The 22,436-nt window shown below is 39.0% G+C and overlaps 1 long non-coding RNA gene across 1 annotated transcript; it reads right to left on the bottom strand.

Moving 5' to 3' along the window:
- Window positions 1–906: 906 nt before the first annotated feature.
- LOC134756526 (uncharacterized) lies at window positions 907–21,092 on the bottom strand. The gene is made up of 3 exons (XR_010129264.1): window positions 20,968–21,092; window positions 10,200–10,379; window positions 907–927 (listed from the first exon to the last, which is right to left on the bottom strand). It is a non-coding gene; the product is annotated as an uncharacterized lncRNA (long non-coding RNA).
- Between the last annotated feature and the right edge of the window lie 1,344 nt (window positions 21,093–22,436).

The following is a 22,436-nucleotide window of genomic DNA, read 5'->3' as shown; positions in this document are numbered from 1 at the left end:
GCCCCTTCTAAAACCATCAGATCTCATGAGAACTCACTCAATATCATGAGAACATGATATGGAGGTAACCGCTGCCATGATTCAATTACCTCCCATGGGGTTTTTTCCATGACATGCAGGGATTATGAGAGCTACAATTCAGTATGAGATTTAGGTGCGGACACAGCCAAAACCATATCAGGCAGTATTGAGAAGCGAAGCATTTAAGAGGTGATTGGGTCATGAGGGCTCTGCCCTCATGAATGACTTAGTCTATTCACAGATTAATGAAATAGTGAGTTATCATTGGAAGGGAACTGTGGCTATATAGGAAAAGGAAGAAAAACCTAAGCTAGCATGTTAGCCCACTCAGCCCCCTTGCCACGTGATGCTCTGCACTGCCTCAGGATTCTGCAACATCCCCATTAGCAAGAAAATGTGGTACATATACACCATGGAATACTATGCAGCCATAAAAAATGATGAGTTCATGTCCTTTGTAGGGACATGGATGAAATTGGAAGTCATCATTCTCAGTAAACTATCACAAGGACAAAAAAACAAACACCGCATGTTCTCACTCATAGGTGGGAATTGAACAATGAGAACACATGGACACAGGAAGGGGAACATCACACTCTGGGGACTGTTGTGGGGTGGGGGGACAGGGGGAGGGATAGCATTAGGAGATATACCTAATGCTAAATGACGAGTTAATGGGTGCAGCACACCAGCATGGCACATGTATACATATGTAACTAACCTGCACATTGTGCACATGTACCCTAAAACTTAAAGTATAATAATAATAAAATTAAAAAAAAAATCAAAACTTAAAAAAAAAAAAAGGCTCTTACCAGATGCAGCTGCTGAACTCTGGACTTCTCATCTTCCATAACTGTAGGAAATAAATTCCTTTTCTTTATAAATTAGCCAGTTTCAAGTATTCTGTTATAGCAAGAGAAAACAAACTGAGACACCTTTCTTATTGCCACCACTCCCTTTTAGCTTGTTATACTCTAGCCACCCTGAACTGGTTAGTGAGGAATTATTAAAAGCCCTCAAATGTGACATTGGTCTCCTTTGCATATACAGATGGCTTATGCCAAGAAAATTCTCCTAAACCAGAAGGTGAATAGAAACTAGTTTAGAGAAATGCAATAACAGTCAAATTTAAATTATCCTCAAGGGGGAGTAGCATAGGGGATGTCTTGATAGTATGACAGACAGCACTGGAATTAAATTGAATGCAATGAATTGAGTGAAGAGGGATGATAAAGTGTGAGGAACCCTGCTCAACACCTTCCTTTTAGTATCCTATCTCATTTAATCCATTTAATCATTTAATAATTTAATCTATGGCTGGTAGGTATGATTAACCTCATTTTACAAATAAGGAAACTGGGACTCAAAAGGGCAAGTAAGGGACTGAAGCTTTACTGTACTTTAACTAAATGAACCTTTGAGTTAATAGGATTGGTGATGGGGATGGGAGGGTTTCTGCTCCAAACAAATTAATCTTCTCATTGCTTTCATCATCCTGCCCCACCCAAACATGTATTCTACTTTTTCATTTCTGTGCCTTTGCTTCTTTCCTCCCTGAAATGTCCTTCCCACTGCCCTCTCTGCTAATCTAAACCTCAGATCCCAGCTCCAATTCCATTTCTTCTGAGAAGGCTTATCAGATTGTTCTGTGCACAGAGACTATACCCTTGCTGAACTTCCATGGCCTTTTTTTCTATGTTTTGCTCACATGACACTTGTCATAGTTTAGCTATTTGTCATATTTTAGCTATTTTTCCAAGTGTGTGTCTTTTCTTTCCAACTAGCTTATAAGCAGCCCAAGACCAGGTACAGTACTTGATCTTGATTTTAGCAGCCCCTGTGTTTCCCATCATTCTCTTTTTTTTTTCAGAGCAGGAGTGAAAGTTTATTTAAAAGCTTTAGAACAGTAAGGAAAGGAAGGAAAAGAAAGTAAAGTACAACTTGCGGGAGGGCCAAGTGGGCAACTTGAGAAACCAAGCGCACTTCTTGAGAAACCAACTGGGCCTCATCATTATTTATTTTGTTTTATTTTTATTTTGAGACAGAATCTCAGTCTGTCACCCACGCGTGCAATGGCACAATCGCGGCTCACTGCAACCCCTGCTTCCTGGGTTCCAGTGATTCTCATGCCTGTCTCCCCAGTAGCTGGGACTACAGGCACCTGGCTAGTTTTTGTGTTTTTAGTAGAGACAGGGTTTCCATGTTACTCAAGGTGGTCTGGAACTCCCAGGCTCAGGTGATCCACCCACCTCAGCCTCCCAAAGTACTGGGATTACAGGCATGAGCCACATGCCCGGCACACCCCATCATTCTTAAAGATAACTCTGAGCACCCAGTATAATACCAACATATAATACACATTTAGGGAGAAAGGAGTGAACAGTTTTTAGAAGAAACATTTCAAACCATTTCAGAACACGTCTATTGAAGAAACATTTCAAAACATGTAGAAATGTTAGATGTTGTGAGAAGATCAATAAGTGTCTTGTATATGTATATGTCCTATGATTCTGTAGTATTGCTAGGTTCTCATTTGCCATAGAAAAAGTAAATCTATTTACTACAATTATTAACTAAATAAAATAAAGTCAGAAATAACTAAATTCTTCTATAAGAGTTTTCAATAGCAACAGCTGAAACAAACACACAAAAAGGACAAATCACCATAACCTGAGTTAACTGGATTATCCTATTTTGTACATAAGCTTCCCTTACATGGCTTCATTTTTCCTTGAAAGAGAATGTACCTTTCTAAAAAGGTGTTGAGAGTCAAAGGGCATTTGCCTGGGACCCAACAAGCTACTTGGATGGCCCTGTTTTCCAACCACAAGCCATAGAAAGAGTGATAGAGTTGAGGAAGGTAGTCAGAAACAGTCAAAATCTCAACTGAGTGAGAACAATAAACTTAAAGAAAACCCAGGCCAAACAAACAGCTTCACTGAATGACCCACTCCTTCAAGGGAATTGCCCATTCTTTAGAATCATAAATCCTTTTTCTTTCTTTCCTTTGTCATGTTACACGATTAAGTCTTCTAGTTAACAAGAAAAACATCCAACTTACTTATGTTCAATAAATTCCCATGAAAAGGACAAAAACTGGAAATGTTTTCAAGCTGAGAAGCATTAAAAAAAAAAATCAAAAGCATCCATCAAACCATTCTGAACCAAATGAAGGCATTTAGCACCATCTTGGCAATCTGAGCCATATGCCCTACCCTGTCCACCCAGCAAGGACCATCTAAGAAACCACAGGAAGCTCATCCCAGCCTCCTTCAGCAACATTCCTCAGTCTCAGATCAGGCCCAACCCAGCCTGGGATATCCCAGACACAGACCTCAGAATGTAACCTACATATGTTCTTCAGTATTAGGTTATTTCACTATCAAAGCCTCTTTTACGAAAAATTTAGGGGTGAAAAATAGGGAAGAAAAAAAATCACCTATAATTATACTTTTTAAGCTAGCAAAAGATTAATAAAAGTCTAGACAGATTTCTCCCTCAAAACCTTCCCCCACCTCCCAACCAATTCTCATCTCACCAAATGGCATTACCATCCACCAATGAGGCTAGAAAGGCTGCATATATTTAGCAGTCAGCCTATATTTCTCTATATATATCCAATTAACCAGAATTTTTCTAATAGCTTTCACATTTATTCTTATAACATCTCCACTTCATCAAATATTTAAAAGGGTTAACATTTTGAAAATATTAAACCAATGTTCTTTTTTGTTGTTCTTTAACTATTATAGCCCCAGAGAATTACCCCTATAGCAAGGAGAGGATTATGACAAAGAGGAAGTGCCAACAAGACAGGAAAACACAAAAAGCTTACTTGTCTAGCCTCTATGGCAAGCTTGTCCAGCCCATGGCCTACCAGCCACATGTAGCCCAGGACAGCTTTGAATGAGGCCCAACACAAATTTGTAAACTTTCTTAAAACATTATGAGAGTTTTTTGCAATTTTTTTCAAAACTCATCAGCTATTGCTAGTGTTCATGTATTTTATGTGTGGCCCAAGACAATTCTTCTTCTTCCGGTGTGGCTTAGGGAAGCCAAAAGATTGGACACCCCTATTCTAGAGAATTGTGAAGGAGAGAGAAACAGGGGAAGCATGTAATATAAGAAAAAATAAACCTCTGAGGTTGTAAGCCATCAAGATTGGAAAATACTTTGTCACAGCAGCAGTACCTAGCCTATCCTGACTGCTATTCTGGGTTACACCACACCCAGAAAGCCCTGATAAGCAGATTGATGCTATCTCCAGCATCACCTAGAGGCATTCCAAGCTGACAATCTCTTGCTCTGCCTTTTCTCTATCTCCTGTAGAGGTGTCATAATGCTCAAATCACTCATAAGAAGTTAGAATAGGTATGGCTCCATGTTTGGAAGAAAACAAGAGTATGGTTTTCAAGATTTATGTGAATCTTAGGTTATAACTTGAGGTTCAAGTCTCACCATTCCCAGGTATACTCCGTGCCTCATCAATTCACATCTCCCTGCCTTCTGTCCCCTCCCAACCACTACCAATCATCAGCAGGAAATGTACCTGTGTAAACCATGTCTAGCCTTCCTTTCACCTGTTCTCATTTCTGTTCTTACTTCCTGTAAGAGATCTAGATTTAATAATTCTTGTTTTCTTCTCTCACAGTCAACATTTTAGAAAACATGACCAGTATCTCCTACAAAAGAAGCCTGATTTTAATCATTGTTTTATACCAATGACCAGAAAATATACTTCTTGTGGCCTCCATAATATCACTGTAACATCTCTTACCCTACAAATTGTCTTTTCAAAAGCAGGACATGGTGTGTCCTAAAATTTAAGCTTCCAATGTAAACAGTTACATTTTCATTGAGATGAATAGGTTTGCCCTTTCCACTGTTGCAAATAAACCGAAAACAGTACACTACTCCCTGGCTCACCATCATTAACTTTTAACAGACAATCCACCTCCTATTAGCAATGATTGAAGGAGCCATGCAAAGATTGAACAATGAGACAGGCTTTGCAGCAATCCCTCAAGGGCAAGGAGACTTTGCAGACAAGGTACCTAATTCCAAGAGTAAGAGAGGCTAAATTATTCTTTCAGGTTCTTCTTGGCTTTTTGGGTTCTGTGGTTCTGTGATAATGCAACAAAGCTATTCTAAAGCCACTTAAGTCAGGTTAAGAGATTTTTTAGTTTAAAATTCTACACTTACTGGAATTGTTAGAATTTAGGGCCCACAAAATTAAAAACAAAAACACTCCAATACCCTTGTATGTCAGAGGATAATTAAATATATTTGCTCATAGGAAGAGAGAGAAATAAAGTTTTTTCATTTAAAACAAAAGGAAAAATGTAATTGATTCAAAGTAAATTGAATGATGATCTTTAGAAAAAATTATTTCTTAAAAAAATAAACATTTAGTGGCACTTACTATGTGGCATTCTTCTAAGTCTTATAACCACTCTGTGAGGTTGATAGACCCATTTTATGGATTGCAAAAAGGAAACACAGAGAAGTAATTTTCTCAAGGTTTTATAGGTAGTAATTGAAAAATGCCAGGATTCAACCCAGGAATCTGGTTCTAGACTCTGTGCTTTTACTCACTCTGCTGCCACTTAACTAAGAGATCTTGAATAGAAATTTCAGGTTGACTAGAGATTTCTGGAAATCTTCGAAGAATTTCAGGACCCAGAATGACTTTTAGGGATATCTCCTGATAATAACCCACCAAGAGATCATTCAACCTGTGCTAGAACATCTCCACCAGTAAGAAACTCACTATGTATCAAGACGACTCATTGAACAAATGTAGTTATTAGTAAGTTCTTGATTCTGTTATGATAAAATCTATTTTTGTTATAATAAAATATTTTCTTGTTGCATCATCTATTAATTTTGATTCTATTCTTTTGAGTATGTAGTATAAATCTAAGCTCTCATTCTCATGTCTTCCCTTCAAATATATGAAGAATCATATATATAGTTTCAAGAATCACTACGAGCCTCATCACTGTCCCCTAAACATAATCTAGTTTGTCTGCATCACTCTTAAAGTGGAGTGCATATAACTGAACAAAGTACTAAAGCATGGTCTGATCAAGGCTGGATATGACAATATCCTCAATTTCCTTAACTCCAAGTTTCTTAACAATATTACGTACAAGAGACACTAACTCTTTTGAGTGAGTCATATCACATCAACAATTCATATTGAGCTATCACTTATTGAACTATACATAAAATACAGTATAGTTCCAAAAGAGTATAGAAAACATATGTACAGTGTAAAGAACTAGAATAGAAATCAACATCTGTGTATTCACAACTCAACTTTAGAAATATAACACTAAAGTGGTAGAAACCTCCACATACATCTCTCTGTTTGAGGCTCTCTTCCCGTTCCCCAAAGTAAGCATTAGATGGTATTTTGTGTTCATTTCCATGTGTTTTTCATTATGGTTTTACCAAACATGTGTCCTTAAACAATAAATTGCTTAATTTTACCTTAAAAATATTTTATAAATGGAGTCATGATGTGTTTATTCTTGTTTCACTCAATATTATGTTATTGAGAGTCATCCTTTAAGTTCATTTTATACCTTTCACTGCCAAGAGGAATCTGTCCAAATTTTTCCCACAGGGTGAATAAAATTTTACATTTATCTCTATTACATAGAATATACCCATCTCTTTCATCTTAGAAAACATCTTACTGAGTAAGAAAAACCTTAAATTGGTATGGGGTACTGCCCACACTGTAACCCCTGGATCCCTTCAAACACAGAAGCCCCAAGTCTTAAAGGAATTGCTTGAGAGGTAACTATGCTTCCATGATTTAAACTACATACTGAACAAAATGGTCTCTAATTAAAAATAAAAAAGTCAGGTGCCTAATAAATTTAAAGCTGATTTTGATTAAGCTCAAAGGCAAATTATAATTTTATATTATTTGCCACAGGTGTAAAGTATGCACATTTAGTTTTTTTGAGCAAATAGATTTCTTTAATTAACATTTTCAAGTGATCTTAGCACAGAAAGTCATTATGCCCCTTGAAAATAAGGAACTTTTAATTATTATGCAGGATATTTTTAGTTATCCTCCATAATAATTAAAGGACTATAATTCTTGGTAAATATAGAAGCAACACTAAATTCCTAGAATCAGATAATGTGGAAACTCTGAAAATCCATTTAATTCTCTCTCTCTCTCTGTCTCTGTCTCACTCTGTTTCTCTCTTCTCTCTCTCTCTCTCTCTCTCACACACACACACACACACAGAAACATAATACATTATAGTAAATTACGGTAAAGGACTATAATTCTTGATAAATATGGAGGCAACACTAAATTCCTAGAATCAGATAACATGGAAACTCAAACTCCATGTTTAATTATATCTGTCTGTCTCTCTCTGTCTTTCTCTCTTTCTCTTCTCCCCCACTACCACACACACAAACACACACTCCTGAAACTCATAAGTAGATGAAACAATACCCCGAGGTACCCTTTAAAAATCAGAACTGCTAGTCTGCAGGAAAAGAGCTTAATTTCCTCTCTTTTCCCCTTCTAATCTTCTAGTGGAGGTGCCAAATAGCAGCAGAAACATCAAAAGGCAAATGAAAAGGAGGACAGAGGAGAAAAGATCCTGGTTCATGCCTGTCATTTCCATGCAATCTTTTATCACACATTGACTAGGCATAATGGGGAGGTGTCAATAAGTAATGACCTTAGGACAGTAGAGGGGATCACTTACCTATCATTTTAGATCAAGGAGCCCCTGTTATCCAATAGTGGGAGAATAAACACCGATAAACACACCTCACTACCGTATTTATTTAAAAGCAAAGCTAATACACAACAGGGAGAATGTTCAAAAACCATTATCCTGTCCTGTCCTATTAAGAATAATGTGTCTACAATCCCTATTAATTTATTCAACCAATAGATACGTACATATTGAACTTGAATGAAAAGCCAACAAATCATCTAGAGATGTTCTTATTTTCCATCAGTGTTTTGACGAAACCTGATGGTTTAGGTATGTAGAAAAATACATTAGTCAGGATAGGCAACTGCAATAACAAACCACCCCTAAAAACCTCACTGGCTTGTACCAAAAATAGTTTACTGTGGCTCACACTACTTGCCAGGGCTCTTATCAACTGTCGGGTCAACAAGATCTCTTCCCCGATTATTCAGGATGATGAAGGCTCTACCATATGGCCTTCTTGGTCAATAGAGAAAAGTAAAAGATAGATGGAGACTTTTGTGTGGACTCTTCTAAGATTCATATCAGAGGCAATATATGTCATTTTGAGCCCATTGACCACAACTAACCACATGACTCAACCCAACTGCAAGAATTCTAGGAAATGTGGGGGAACATTACTGTCTTTGCCATAAAACGGTATCCAAATCCAGACTTTATGATGGTAGAAAGTTAGCAATCTCTCATTTTTTTAACCTCCTTTCTCTACCAGAGAAACATTCATGAAAACCCAATAAGAAAGGCAAATTTTCAATAGCCCAGGAAACTAGCAGTGTTCATCAATGATCTATCTGAATGCAATAAAAAATTCTACTAATCAAAAGGCAGACAAAACCTGTAAACAATTTGCAGAGGCATGTGGACAAAAATACATTAGAATAAATTCATCCATTTAGTCCGGGTTTTTGCGTTTAAAGTTTGCCTTGGCTGGCCTTGGTTGATTCAGAGTTGCTGCCAAAAGCAGCCTGGGATATTTCATTACCTCCTCAATCAGCTACTCGTACCAGTCTCTGCAGTTCAATTTAACTGTGAGTACAGATAGCTGGGAAGAGCTTTAGAGGCTTGACATTTCCTCTTAGTGAGAAATTTAGTACGATAAGAAAATTTCTTGTTAGGCAATCAGAATTCATATGAAATAAAAGACTGGAAAACACTATAAAATAGGTAAGGAGCTATGCATATCAACCAGTCTCCCAGCTTATGATATGAGGTTCCTAGCAGCAAGTGATGGGAAGCTGGCACAAATCAAAGAGAATCCAGCAACGTTTTATAACTGATATTGTCCTAATAAGTAGTTTGGGATATAAGCAATGACCTCTGAGTAATTGTTTTAAAAAAGGTACTGAATGGAGGAAGAGAGTAGAACAATATTGGCCATCTTAGAAAACAGCTGTAATGCAACACTAAGCTCTATTTGCCCAGATTAGTAGGAACCTTTACTATCTGTTCCCTAGAGATCCCCATTCCTGAGTCTAAAAACCCTCCAGGATGCTAACTCATCTTATAGAACAGTCTTGCCTACTTCTCCTTGATTCTGATACCAGAAATAAGATGCATTTCCTTGAGGATAGAAGATCTACTATAGTTTCTGAAATCTGGTTGAGAGGCGGGGACTCTCTTCTCTCCAGACCCTACTCATGGAATACAGGGTGTACCTTGGTGCCACTGAAAATACTGGGGCCTCAGTTGCCCTTTCCCTGGCTCATGGGGCAAGGGTGTGATAAAAGAAAAACTTCAGCCAAATTAAACTTAAAGGAGTTTAATTGAGCAATGAATGATTCATGATTCGGGCAGCCCCCAGAATCACAGCAGATTCACGGACTCCAGGGGTGCCTCCTGGTCAGAAAAAATTTATAGACAAAAATGTTAAAGTGACACACAGGAATCAGAAGTGAGGTACACAAACAGCGAGATTGGCTACAGCTCCACGTTTGCCTTATTTGAACCCATGCCTATTAAGAGGGAGACATTTCTAATTATTGCCTCTTGTATTCTAAACCATGGAAAAAGGACCTAACAAATTACGTCCTTCTAGAAGAGTGAAGGCCTCCTGGCAATGTTCTCTTTAATCCATGATGTGGGTTAAGAGGAGTTTTGATTGATTATGAGTCAACATATGTACCACAAAGTTTCTCACCCACCTTGGGCCTTCATCTTTTATCTATTAAAGTATAAGTTTATTTAAGTATAAGGCTGGCTTGCCGCAAAATCCTTCACAAATAAAATTATACCCTATAAGTGCACATTATAGACCCACTTTTCATTTCTACTGCTCATAGAGGCATAAACAAGGTAAAAATATTCAAAGGTAAGAGTCTCATGATAGTAGAAGTTTTGACCTGTGATCTTGGGAAAAGCTGTTCGCATCAAGAATGCCATATTTTTCTGGGGAGAAACTTGCCTGGTTAGTTTTACCTTAAGGGTTCCAATGGGTGTACAGTTCCAGGAGTATGGAGGGACCCTTCTCAGTTGTGAGATTATAAATCCAAGGTTCAAGGCTCCAAAGTTTTACCGTAGTGTGGATGGCAAAGATAGTCTTTCTCTGATGTTTTCAGAAGATCCAATCTACGGGTTCCCGATTGTGAAGGTCTTTACCTGGTGAAAATACATGGTAGCACAATAATCTACTGTTACATCAGCCCTCTTGCATGGGAAAGCTTTTATACAACCAGAAAACATACAGTGAAAATGACAATTGAATGAAATCTGTTTATAAATGTTTAAATGACACATTAGGTAGCCAAATGTACCTGAAGCTTTGATTGCCTTCCCAGGAATATGAAACCAAACATTGGTTTTAAAATATTTCCATGATCTATAAGTCACCACATCAGTATTTTCTATTTGGATTATTTCATCTTTTCCGTGATGAGTCATGGAATGCAGAACCTTTAATAACAAAAGCTTTAAGGACTCGGGAAGGACTAGGAGGCTGTCCTGGTTCTTCATGAGTCCATGCTTAACATCAGACTCATGTCCTCTTGAATACCAGCTGTTTCTCCAATTTAGATGCATAGCACTGATAACTAATGGGTTATCATAGGTAATTTGTCTTAGACCAGGGAGTTCATTTAAATTGTATATTTAAACGATTTTAGTATTGGCTGATTTAGCATGGTAATCTAGAGCTTGATTTTGAAAGGTTTGTTAAATACCAAATGTTTAAAACATTGGATATTACAAAATAGAATCTTAGGTTACCATAAGTCATTCATTTAGCCAAAATGATAACTCAAAAATTTTTTAAAGGACAAAACATTCTGATAAAGAGGAGACTCAGCTTTCCAAGCAAGACCCAATGAAGATAGCATTAGGACAATTGACTCTGTCTCCTTTCTTTCCTTCCCTCCACTTTTCCCTTTTGTAGCTTACTTAAAAGGTAAACTAAAACCTTTTATCTTTTAATATTACATAAAAATCCTTTTTAAAAGAGAAAAACAAATTTTATGTTCCCATTAGTGTATTTTTTATGTTAAAGCTAGTTTTTAATGACATTTTATAAATCTATTGTTTTAATTAGTTTGACCATAAGGTAAGATTTTCATAAACCTTTTATAACCCTTTACAACTTTTTTTCTCAGAGCAGAACAATGTTCTAAGAAAACTCTGTTGTTCTTCTATTCCAATGTCCAATTTATAGAAATAAAAATGAATAATGCCATTTTAACTTTAGCCAATACATTCACACATAGAATCTCTTGTAATTAATTTTTGTAAACCATTCACAACTTGTTCTAACCTTTAGCTTTTTAATTCAAAATAAATCTTTAACCCTCTAACCTAGATAAAAATTTACATTCCCATACTTTCTTATAATCTCTCACAAAAACACATTTTATTCCCTTTACAAACCTTGTATGTAAACTTATTTTTTCAGTAGTCTCAATTACGTATTAAAATGTTAACTCTTAGCAACTTTTACTTCTGGTGAAAACCTTGGTAAGTAAGGGATTTTAATTACGTACTAGGTGTGGAGCCTATGACCCAAACAGAAATGCAGATAAGATCTGAGCCTTTCCAGTGTCTAACTCCATGTGTCCCAGGCCTTACCTAGCTATAGAGTAGGCAAGCTGTACAGTTAAGAGTCATAGTGGCATTTTATGAAGCATTTAGGAAGCCTAATCACCTTTAAATTATAAAACAGTGGGGAGGAGCCAAGATGGCCGAATAGGAACAGCTCCGGTCTATAGCTCCCAGCGTGAGCGATGCAGAAGACGGGTGATTTCTGCATTTCCATCTGAGGTACCAGGTTCATCTCACTAGGGAGTGCCAGACAGTGGGCACAGGTCAGTGGGTGCGCGCACCGTGCGCGAGCCGAAGCAGGGTGAGGCATTGCCTCACTTGGGAAGCGCAAGGGGTCAGGGAGTTCCCTTTCCGAGTCAAAGAAAGGGGTGACGGACGCACCTGGAAAATCGGGTCACTCCCACCCGAATACTGCGCTTTTCCGACAAGCTTAAAAAACGGCACACCATGAGATTATATCCCGCACGTGGCTCGGAGGTCCTACGCCCACGGAGTCTCACTGATTGCTAGCACAGCAGTCTGAGATCAAACTGCGAGGCGGCAGCGAGGCTGGGGGAGGGGCGCCCGCTATTGCCCAGGCTTGCTTAGGAAGCTCCAACTGGGTGGAGCCCACCACAGCTCAAGGAGGCCTGCCTGCCTCTGTAGGCTCCACCTCTGGGGGCAGGGCACAGACAAACAAAAAGACAGCAGTAACCTCTGCAGACTTAAATGTCCCTGTCTGACAGCTTTGAAGAGAGCAGTGGTTCTCCCAGCATGCAGCTGGAGATCTGAGAACGGGCAGACTGCCTCCTCAACTGGGTCCCTGACCCCTGACCCCCAAGCAGCCTAACTGGGAGGCACCCCCCAGCAGGGGCACACTGACACCTCACACGGCAGGGTATTCCAACAGACCTGCAGCTGAGGGTCCTGTCTGTTAGAAGGAAAACTACCAAACAGAAAGGACATCCACACCAAAAATCCATCTGTACATCACCATCATCAAAGACCAAAAGTAGATAAAACCACAAAGATGGGGAAAAAACAGAACAGAAAAACTGGAAACTCTAAAAAGCAGAGCACCTCTCCTCCTCCAAAGAAACGCAGTTCCTCACCAGCAACGGAACAAAGCTGGATGGAGAATGACTTTGAGGAGCTGAGAGAAGAAGGCTTCAGACGATCAAATTACTCTGAGCTACGGGAGGACATTCAAACCAAAGGCAAAGAAGTTGAAAACTTTGAAAAAAATTTAGAAGAATGTATAACTAGAATAACCAATACAGAGAAGTGCTTAAAGGAGCTGATGGAGCTGAAAACCAAGGCTCGAGAACTACGTGAAGAATGCAGAAGCCTCAGGAGCTGATGCGATCAACTGGAAGAAAGGGTATCAGCAATGGAAGATGAAATGAATGAAATGAAGCGAGAAGGGAAGTTTAGAGAAAAAAGAATAAAAAGAAATGAGCAAAGCCTCCAAGAAATATGGGACTATGTGAAAAGACCAAATCTACGTCTGATTGGTGTACCTGAAAGTGATGGGGAGAATGGAACCAAGTTGGAAAACACTCTGCAGGATATTATCCAGGAGAACTTTCCCAATCTAGCAAGGCAGGCCAACATTCAGATTCAGGAAATACAGAGAACTCCACAAAGATACTCCTCAAGAAGACCAACTCCAAGACACATAATTGTCAGATTCACCAAAGTTGAAATGAAGGAAAAAATGTTAAGGGCAGCCAGAGAGAAAGGTCGGGTTACCCTCAAAGGGAAGCCCATCAGACTAACAGTGGATCTCTCAGCAGAAACCCTACAAGCCAGAAGAGAGTGGGGGCCAATATTCAACATTCTTAAAGAAAAGAATTTTCAACCCAGAATTTCATATCCAGCCAAACTAAGCTTCATAAGTGAAGGAGAAATAAAATCCTTTACAGACAAGCAAATGCTGAGGGATTTTGTCACCACCAGGCCTGCCCTAAAAGAGCTCCTGAAGGAAGCGCTAAACATGGAAAGGAACAACCGGTACCAGCCACTGCAAAATCATGCCAAAATGTAAAGACCGTCGAGACTAGGAAGAAACTGCATCAACTAACGAGCAAAATCACCAGCTAACATCATAATGACAGGATCAAATTCACACATAACAATATTAACTTTAAATGTAAATGGACTAAATGCTCCAATTAAAAGACACAGACTGGCAAATTGGATAAAGAGTCAAGACCCATCAGCGTGCTATATTCAGGAAACCCATCTCACATGCAGAGACACACATAGGCTCAAAATAAAAGGATGGAAGAAGATCTAACAAGCAAATGGAAAACAAAAAAAGGCAGGGGTTGCAATCCTAGTCTCTGATAAAACAGACTTTAAACCAACAAAGATCAAAAGAGACAAAGAAGGCCATTACATAATAGTAAAGGGATCAATTCAACAAGAAGAGCTAACTATCCTAAATATATATGCACCCAATACAGGAGCACCAAGATTCATCAAGCAAGTCCTGAGTGACCTACAAAGAGACTTAGACTCCCACACATTAATAATGGGAGACTTTAACACCCCACTGTCAACATTAGACAGATCAACGAGACAGAAAGTCAACAAGGATACCCAGGAATTGAACTCAGCTCTGCACCAAGCGGACCTAATAGACATCTACAGAACTCTCCACCCCAAATCAACAGAATATACATTTTTTTCAGCATCACACCACACCTATTCCAAAATTGACCACATACTTGGAAGTAAAGCTCTCCTCAGCAAATGTAAAATAACAGAGATTATAACAAACTATCTCTCAGACCACAGTGCAATCAAACTAGAACTCAGGATTAAGAATCTCACTCAAAACTGCTCAACTACATGGAAACTGAACAACCTGCTCCGGAATGAATATGGGGTACATAACAAAATTAAGGCAGAAATAAAGATGTTCTTTGAAACCAACGAGAACAAAGACACAACATACCAGAATCTCTGGGACGCATTCAAAGCAGTGTGTAGAGGGAAATTTATAGCACTAAATGCCCACAAGAGAAAACAGGAAAGATCCAAAATTGACACCCTAACATCACAATTAAAAGAACTAGAAAAGCAAGAGCAAACACATTCAAAAGCTAGCAGAAGGCAAGAAATAACTAAAATCAGAGCAGAACTGAAGGAAATAGAGACACAAAAAACTCTTCAAAAAATTAATGAATCCAGGAGCTGGTTTTTTGAAAGGATCAACAAAATTGATAGACCACTAGCAAGACTAATAAAGAAAAAAAGAGAGAAGAATCAAATAGACGCAATAAAAAATGATAAAGGGGATATCACCACCTATCCCACAGAAATACAAACTACCATCAGAGAATACTACAAACACCTCTACGCAAATAAACTAGAAAATCGAGAAGAAATGGATACATTCCTCGACACATTCACTCTCCCAAGACTAAACCAGGAAGAAGTTGAATCTCTGAATAGACCAATAACAGGATCTGAAATTGTGGCAATAATCAATAGCTTACCAACAAAAAAGAGTCCAGGACCAGATGGATTCACAGCCGAATTCTACCAGAGGTACAAGGAGGAGCTGGTACCATTCCTTCTGAAATTATTCCAATCAATAGAAAAAGAGGGAATCCTCCCTAACTCATTTTATGAGGCCAGCATCATTCTGATACCAAAGCCGGGCAGAGACACAACAACAAAAAAGAGAATTTTAGACCAATATCCTTGATGAACATTGATGCAAAAATCCTCAATAAAATACTGGCAAACCAAATCCAGCAGCACATCAAAAAGCTTATCCTCCATGATCAAGTGGGCTTCATCCCTGGGATGCAAAGCTAGTTCAATATACGCAAATCAATAAATGTAATCCAGCATATAAACAGAGCCAAAGACAAAAACCACATGATTATCTCAATAGATGCAGAAAAAGCCTTTGACAAAATTCAACAACCCTTCATGCTAAAAACTCTCAATAAATTAGGTATTGATGGGACGTATTTCAAAATAATAAGAGCTATCTATGACAAACCCACAGCCAATATCATACTGAATGGCAAAAACTGGAAGCATTCCCTTTGAAAACTGGCACAAGACAGGGATGACCTCTCTCACCACTCCTATTCAACATAGTGTTGGAAGTTCTGGCCAGGGCAATTAGGCAGGAGAAGGAAATAAAGGGTATTCAATTAGGAAAAGAGGAAGTCAAATTGTCCCTGTTTGCAGATGACATGACTGTATATCTAGAAAACCCCACTGTCTCAGCCCAAAATCTCCTTAAGCTGATAAGCAACTTCAGCAAAGTCTCAGGATACAAAATCAATGTACAAAAATCACAAGCATTCTTATACACCAACAACAGACAAACAGACAGCCAAATCATGAGTGAACTCCCATTCACAATTGCTTCAAAGAGAATAAAATACCTAGGAATCCAACTTACAAGGGATGTGAAGGACCTCTTCAAGGAGAACTACTAACCACTGCTCAAGGAAATAAAAGAGGATACAAACAAATGGAAGAACATTCCATGCTCATGGGTAGGAAGAATCAATACCGTGAAAATGGCCATACTGCCCAAGGTAATTTACAGATTCAATGCCATCCCCATCAAGCTACCAATGCCTTTCTTCACAGAATTGGAAAAAACTACTTTAAAGTTCATATGGAACCAAAAAAAAGCCTGCATCGCCAAGTCAATCCTAAGCCAAAAGAACAAAGCTGGAGGCATCACACTACCTGACTTCAAACTATACTACAAGGCTACAGTAGCCAAAACAGCATGGTACTGGTACCAAAACAGAGATATAGATCAATGGAACAGAACAGAGCCCTCAGAAATAACGCCACATATCTACAACTATCTGATCTTTGACAAACCTGAGAAAAACAAGCAATGGGGAAAGGATTCTGTATTTAATAAGTGGTGCTGGGAAAACTGGCTAGCCATATGTAGAAAGCTGAAACTGGATCCCTTCCTTACACCTTATACAAAAATCAATTCAAGATGGATTAAAGACTTAAACGTTAGACCTAAAACCATAAAAACCCTAGAAGAAAACCTAGGCATTACCATTCAGGACATAGGCATGCGCAAGGACTTCATGTCTAAAACACCAAAAGCAATGTCAACAAAAGCCAAAATTGACAAATGGGATCCAATTAAACTAAAGAGCTTCTGCACAGCAAAACAAACTACCATCAGAGTGAACAGGCAACGTGCAAAATGGGAGAAAATTTTTGCAACCTACTCATCTGACAAAGGGCTAATATCCAAAATCTACAATGAACTCAAACAAATTTACAAGAAAAAAACAAACAACCCCATCGAAAAGTGGGCGAAGGACATGAACAGACACTTCTCAAAAGAAGACATTTATGCAGCCATAAAACACATGAAAAAATGCTAATCATCACTGGCCATCAGAGAAATGCAAATCAAAACCACAATGAGATACCATCTCACACCAATTAGAATGGCCATCATTAAAAAGTCAGGAAACAACAGGTGCTGGAGAGGATGTGGAGAAATAGGAACACTTTTACACTGTTGGTGGGACTGTAAACTAGTTCAACCATTGTGGAAGTCAGTGTGGCGATTCCTCAGGGATCTCTAGAACTAGAAATACCATTTGACCCAGCCATCCCATTACTGGGTATATACCCAAAGGACTATAAATCATGCTGCTATAAAGACACATGCACACGTATGTTTATTGCGGCATTATTCACAATAGCAAAGACTTGGAACCAACCCAAATGTCCAACAATGATAGACTGGATTAAGAAAATGTGGCACATATACACCATGGAATACTATGCAGCCATAAAAAATGATGAGTTCATGTCCTTTGTAGGGACATGGATGAAATTGGAAATTATCATTCTCAGTAAACTATCACGAGAACAAAAAACCAAACACCACATATTCTCACTCATAGGTGGGAATTGAACAATGAGATCACATGGACACAGGAAGGGGAATATCACACTCTGGGGACTGTTGTGGGGTGGGGGGAGGAGGGAGGGATAGTATTGGGAGATATACCTAATGCTAGATGATGAGTTAGTGGGTGCAGCGCACCAGCATGTCACATGTATACATATGTAACTAACCTGCACAATGTGCACATGTACCCTAAAACTTAAAGTATAATAAAAAATAATAATAATAAAAAAATAAATTGTAAAACATTTCTGGCATTAATTTCTTTTCATAAATTGTCATGACTTACACATACCATGTATGACATGTTTAGACTTTCTGACCTGCCCTAAACATCCTTCTTTTTAAACAACCTGTCATTTTACTTTAGGACAATAATTTACCAAAAAACATCCTTTCTTATGTAAAATCTCTTTCTTTATAACCTTCTTTGCATAGCTAGGGGGCATGGATAATTCCATATATCCCCAGGCCTTATTTAGAATTTAATGTCTTCAAAATAAATTGAACAACTTTCAAAAGTCAAAGCAGTTTATGACCTCAAAGCATTTAGCAAACCTAATATCTGACCGTCATAATTTAGACAAAATGTGTTTATTTTATCAATAATCTTTAAAGCTGTTTTTATTTCCCAATAATTACTAAAGTTACATGAACTAAAAGGCCTTACAGTTTTTATTTTGCTTTCAAAATATTTTATTTAAGCACTTGTTTTTGTTTAAGCCAATTAATTGGAGCTCTTTTATATAAACATTACACACAACACATATATAATTACACAAATAGACATAAGAAGATTACTACAGTAGTTGTAAGAGTTTTCATTTGCCAGTTTTTAAGTTTCTTAATTGGTTATTGGCTTTAGGGTGGAGCCCTAGGAAGAACAGGGCCAGGAAAAGGGTTTCTGGTGCCTCCTGTTTTTCCCAAGGAATCCAGGCTCTTAGAGCTTGAATATCTGCTTTTAATTAAGCTGACTTTTAACCATAGCACCCTTTAATAATATCCTTTTAAAATTTCTTATTACCCAGTTTGGCCAATATTTCTGGTTTTGAACTTTACCAAAGGTAACCTCCCAGGTGCTCAGAGAAAGGAAAACTTAGGATAGTCCATGGTGGAGAAGAGTCTAGACAAGGTTATGTAGATATTAAACCAGAAAAGACTTGCTTTCTAAGCAGGGAATTGAACCTGGACTTCTAGTGTGAAAGGCCAAAACCTTATGTACCGAGCTATACCACAGGGAAAGCTCCACTGTTTTTCCCAGAAGGAGTCTAGAGTAGTTAATTTTGAGCTTGTAGAGGCTTTTAACTACTTAAGATAATTTTTAGAGCTAACTATGACATAAAACCTAAAATTCGTGTTCCCTGGAAGGTGGAGACCAAGAGAAAGTACTGCCACGTGGTTACAAGGTCAAGCTCCCAAGGACATGAAACAAGATGGAGACCCCATCCAGTGTTTTGTTTGTTTGTTTCAGGGACCTGCAGGAAAGTTTGTTATTGACCAGCCTGCTGGGCCATCTTGAGCAGCGAGCTGATGGGGTCCTAAGCCCATGTTTTATCCTAAGGCACCCCTTGACACAGAAAAACAAATTCATAGCACAAATATATCAGTTTAAGACTAGCCTCGGAATTCTTTTTTGCATTAATCAAAACTTTACAGAAGAGATAAACAGTGACTTTTTTCTTTTTCTTTTTCTTTTTCTTTTTTTTTTTTTTTTGAGATGGAATTTCACTCTTGTTGCCCAGGCTGGAGTGCAATGACGTGATCTTGGCTCACTGCAACCTCCACCTCCTGGGTTCAAGTGATTCTCCTGCCTCAGCCTCCCGAGTAGCTGGGATTACAGGCACCTGCCACCACACTCAGCTAATTTTTTGTATTTTTAGTAAAGATGGGGTTTTGCCATGTTGGCCAGGCTGGTCTTGAACTCCTGACCTCAAGTGATCCGCCCACCTCAACCTCCCAAAGTGCTAGGATTACAGGTGTGAGCCACCGTGCCTGGCTTAAACAGCAATTTTTACCATTTAATCAACTGTCTGCACAGAGAGGGAGAAGCCAGAAATCTGACTGGTAAGAAATTCTTACCCTTTGGCCTGCATGCCAGGTTTCTGTGTTCCCTTTCCCTGAGTGGCCCCGGTAACCCAGCTTGCCACACCATCCCATTGGGGGACAAGCTGCATCATAAAGGAAAATTATCTTTTTTCGTTCTGGCCAGAGTAAAATGTGATAAACAGACATTAGCCACTCTGCTCAGCACCCAATATCAAACTGGCAAGGCTTAAATTTGCCTTCAGATGGGCCCCATCATCTTTAATCCAACCTCTTACTAGGAGTTTCAACACATGGTCTCTGGGCATGATGGTTGCCCTGAGTAACAGAAAAGATGAAAAACAGAAAGGAGAGAGAGAAAAGGTTTGCTTGTGGCAGGGTGGGGAAGGCAAAATGCTCAGGAAGACCAGAGAAAAACCAACCCATTGCAGTGATACTGAGAAGTTCAGGCGGCTGCAGCTGCTGTTGTAAAAGGATTTTTTTTCCAGCAGTCCCATCAGCTCTCAAGTTTTCCCTTTTGGGGGAGGAAAAAGCTCTCCGTGTCCCACGATCCTAATTCTGTCACCCGTAGTTGTCAGCAAACAGTGCAAGGCAGATTATTCCAAAGAAAACAGCAGTTGACATCCCGTAGTGCCAACCCTGTTCTTAGCCAAAAGGGACTTTACCGAGAGCCCTCATTTGTAAATGTACTTCAGTGCATTGTTGTTCATTCGGAACGTTCCACTGTAAGTTACCTTTAGTAAGATTTTGCCATTTCTGTAAGACTTCGCTGCCTCCCAGGCCTAAAGTATAAGCCAGAAGGAACTCAGTTTTCCAGAAATTAAGGATTCCATTTTTACCTAAAATATTGGCTTTATTCTCAGGCTCTCTTGATTAACTTATCCAATGATTTTTTTCCTACCGAGGCATGCAAGAAAAATGAACAAAAGGGTAGAACACAAAAATCCTTGTGAATTTTCAAAAGCCAAACTCTATAACCCCTGAAATATTACTGCTTACTACCAGTTCTTTTCTGACCCAGTCAGATGTAAGAGGCCTCTAACTGGATCCAAGCCAGTTAATTCCCGGATCAAATCTGTTCTTGGACCCAGTCCAGTTTCTGTCACAACTCCAAACCCAGTTTGGATCAGAAATTTGCCCAAAGAAACTCAGAGAGCTCAAAACACAAATCCGCGGAGCTCCAAAATCCAAGAGGGAACTTACCCACAATCCCCAGCTGCTCTGAGAGATCAATGGACACAAGTGGGTCCTGCAGGTACCTTGCATGTTTACTCAGCACTCCTGGGGGTCACTAGAAGCTCCACTTTGTATCCTGCTTCTGACATCATCTGATAAAAGAAAAACTTCAGCTGAGTTAAATTTAAAGGAGTTTAATTGAGCAATGAACTATTCACGAATTGGGCATCCCCAGAATCACAGCAGATACACAGAGACTCCAGGGGTGCCTTGTGGTCAGAACAAATTTATAGACAAAAAGTTAAAGTGATGTACGGGAATCAAAAGTGAAGTACAGAAACAGTGAGGTTGGTCACAGCTCCGCGTTTGCCTTGTTTGAACACTCAGCGGTCTATGAGTGGTTGAAGTATGACCACTGGAATGGCCAACACTCAACTATTGTTACGGTGCATACTATTAAGTTAGGTTTTCAATTTTGTCTGGCTATTAAGCTAGGTTACGGTTCATCCACAAGGACTCAAATATAGAAATACAGAGTCCTTCTCAGGCCATATTTAGTTTGCTTTAACAGATGCCTGTATTAATCTGTTCCACACTGCTAATAAAGACATACCCAAGACTGGGTAATTTGTAAAGTAAAGAGGTTTAATGGACTCACAGTCCACATGGCTGCCTCACAATCATGAAGGAAAGTGAATGAGGAGCAAGGTCACATCTTATATGGCAGCAGCTAAGAGAGAGTTTGTGCAGGGGAACTCCCATTTATAAAGCCATCAGATTTCATGAGATGTATTCACTACCACAAGAACAGAATGGGGTAAACTGCCCCCATGATTCAGTCTCCACCTGGCTCTGTCCTTGACAGGTGGGGATTATTACAATTCAAGGTGAGATTTGGGTGGGGACACAGCCAAACCATATCAGTGCCATACTAGGAGAGTCAAGCCGAGTTGAACTGGGACCACTTCACACACACACCAAAAGTTACTAGCACTTAAAGTGGGTATATCATTTAGAGGGAAGTCTGTCATTGTCCCTGTTCCAGGACCAGAGCTGTGGCTCAGAGATTTTGCCCAAACGTAGAGAAGCACGCTGTATAACAGAATACTTCAAATCTCTCCCCAAAGAAATTGACTTCATTTCCAACAAACCATGGACAATTTCAAGCCTAAAGGCACTCTCAAAAACAGTGAAAGTTTGTGAAAAGCAATTGAGAAAAAATTGATAGATTCGTTAGAGATATAGCCTAAGTTGTAAGCTGGATGATTTGCTATAGAGAAATAGAAAGCAAGACATCTGGGAGGAACCCTCTTAGGGTCAAAACAAATCTCAAAAACTGACCTCAGGAACAATTTTTTTAGAAGAGCCCAAATTTTTGGGTCAGTTTGTAGAACAATCTATATTCCAGGGCATTGTTGAAAGCAACAGAGCCATCAGCCAGCAAGTAAGTAGTGGAGCATAATACCTGGGTATGACCAGGGAAAAAGACAAAAGAG

This window comes from Gorilla gorilla, chromosome 10, assembly GCF_029281585.2.
Source record: "Gorilla gorilla gorilla isolate KB3781 chromosome 10, NHGRI_mGorGor1-v2.1_pri, whole genome shotgun sequence".
Lineage (NCBI taxonomy): Eukaryota > Metazoa > Chordata > Mammalia > Primates > Hominidae > Gorilla > Gorilla gorilla.
The sequence above is the reverse complement of the archived record's forward strand: the minus strand, read 5'-3'. Positions and strand labels throughout refer to the sequence as shown.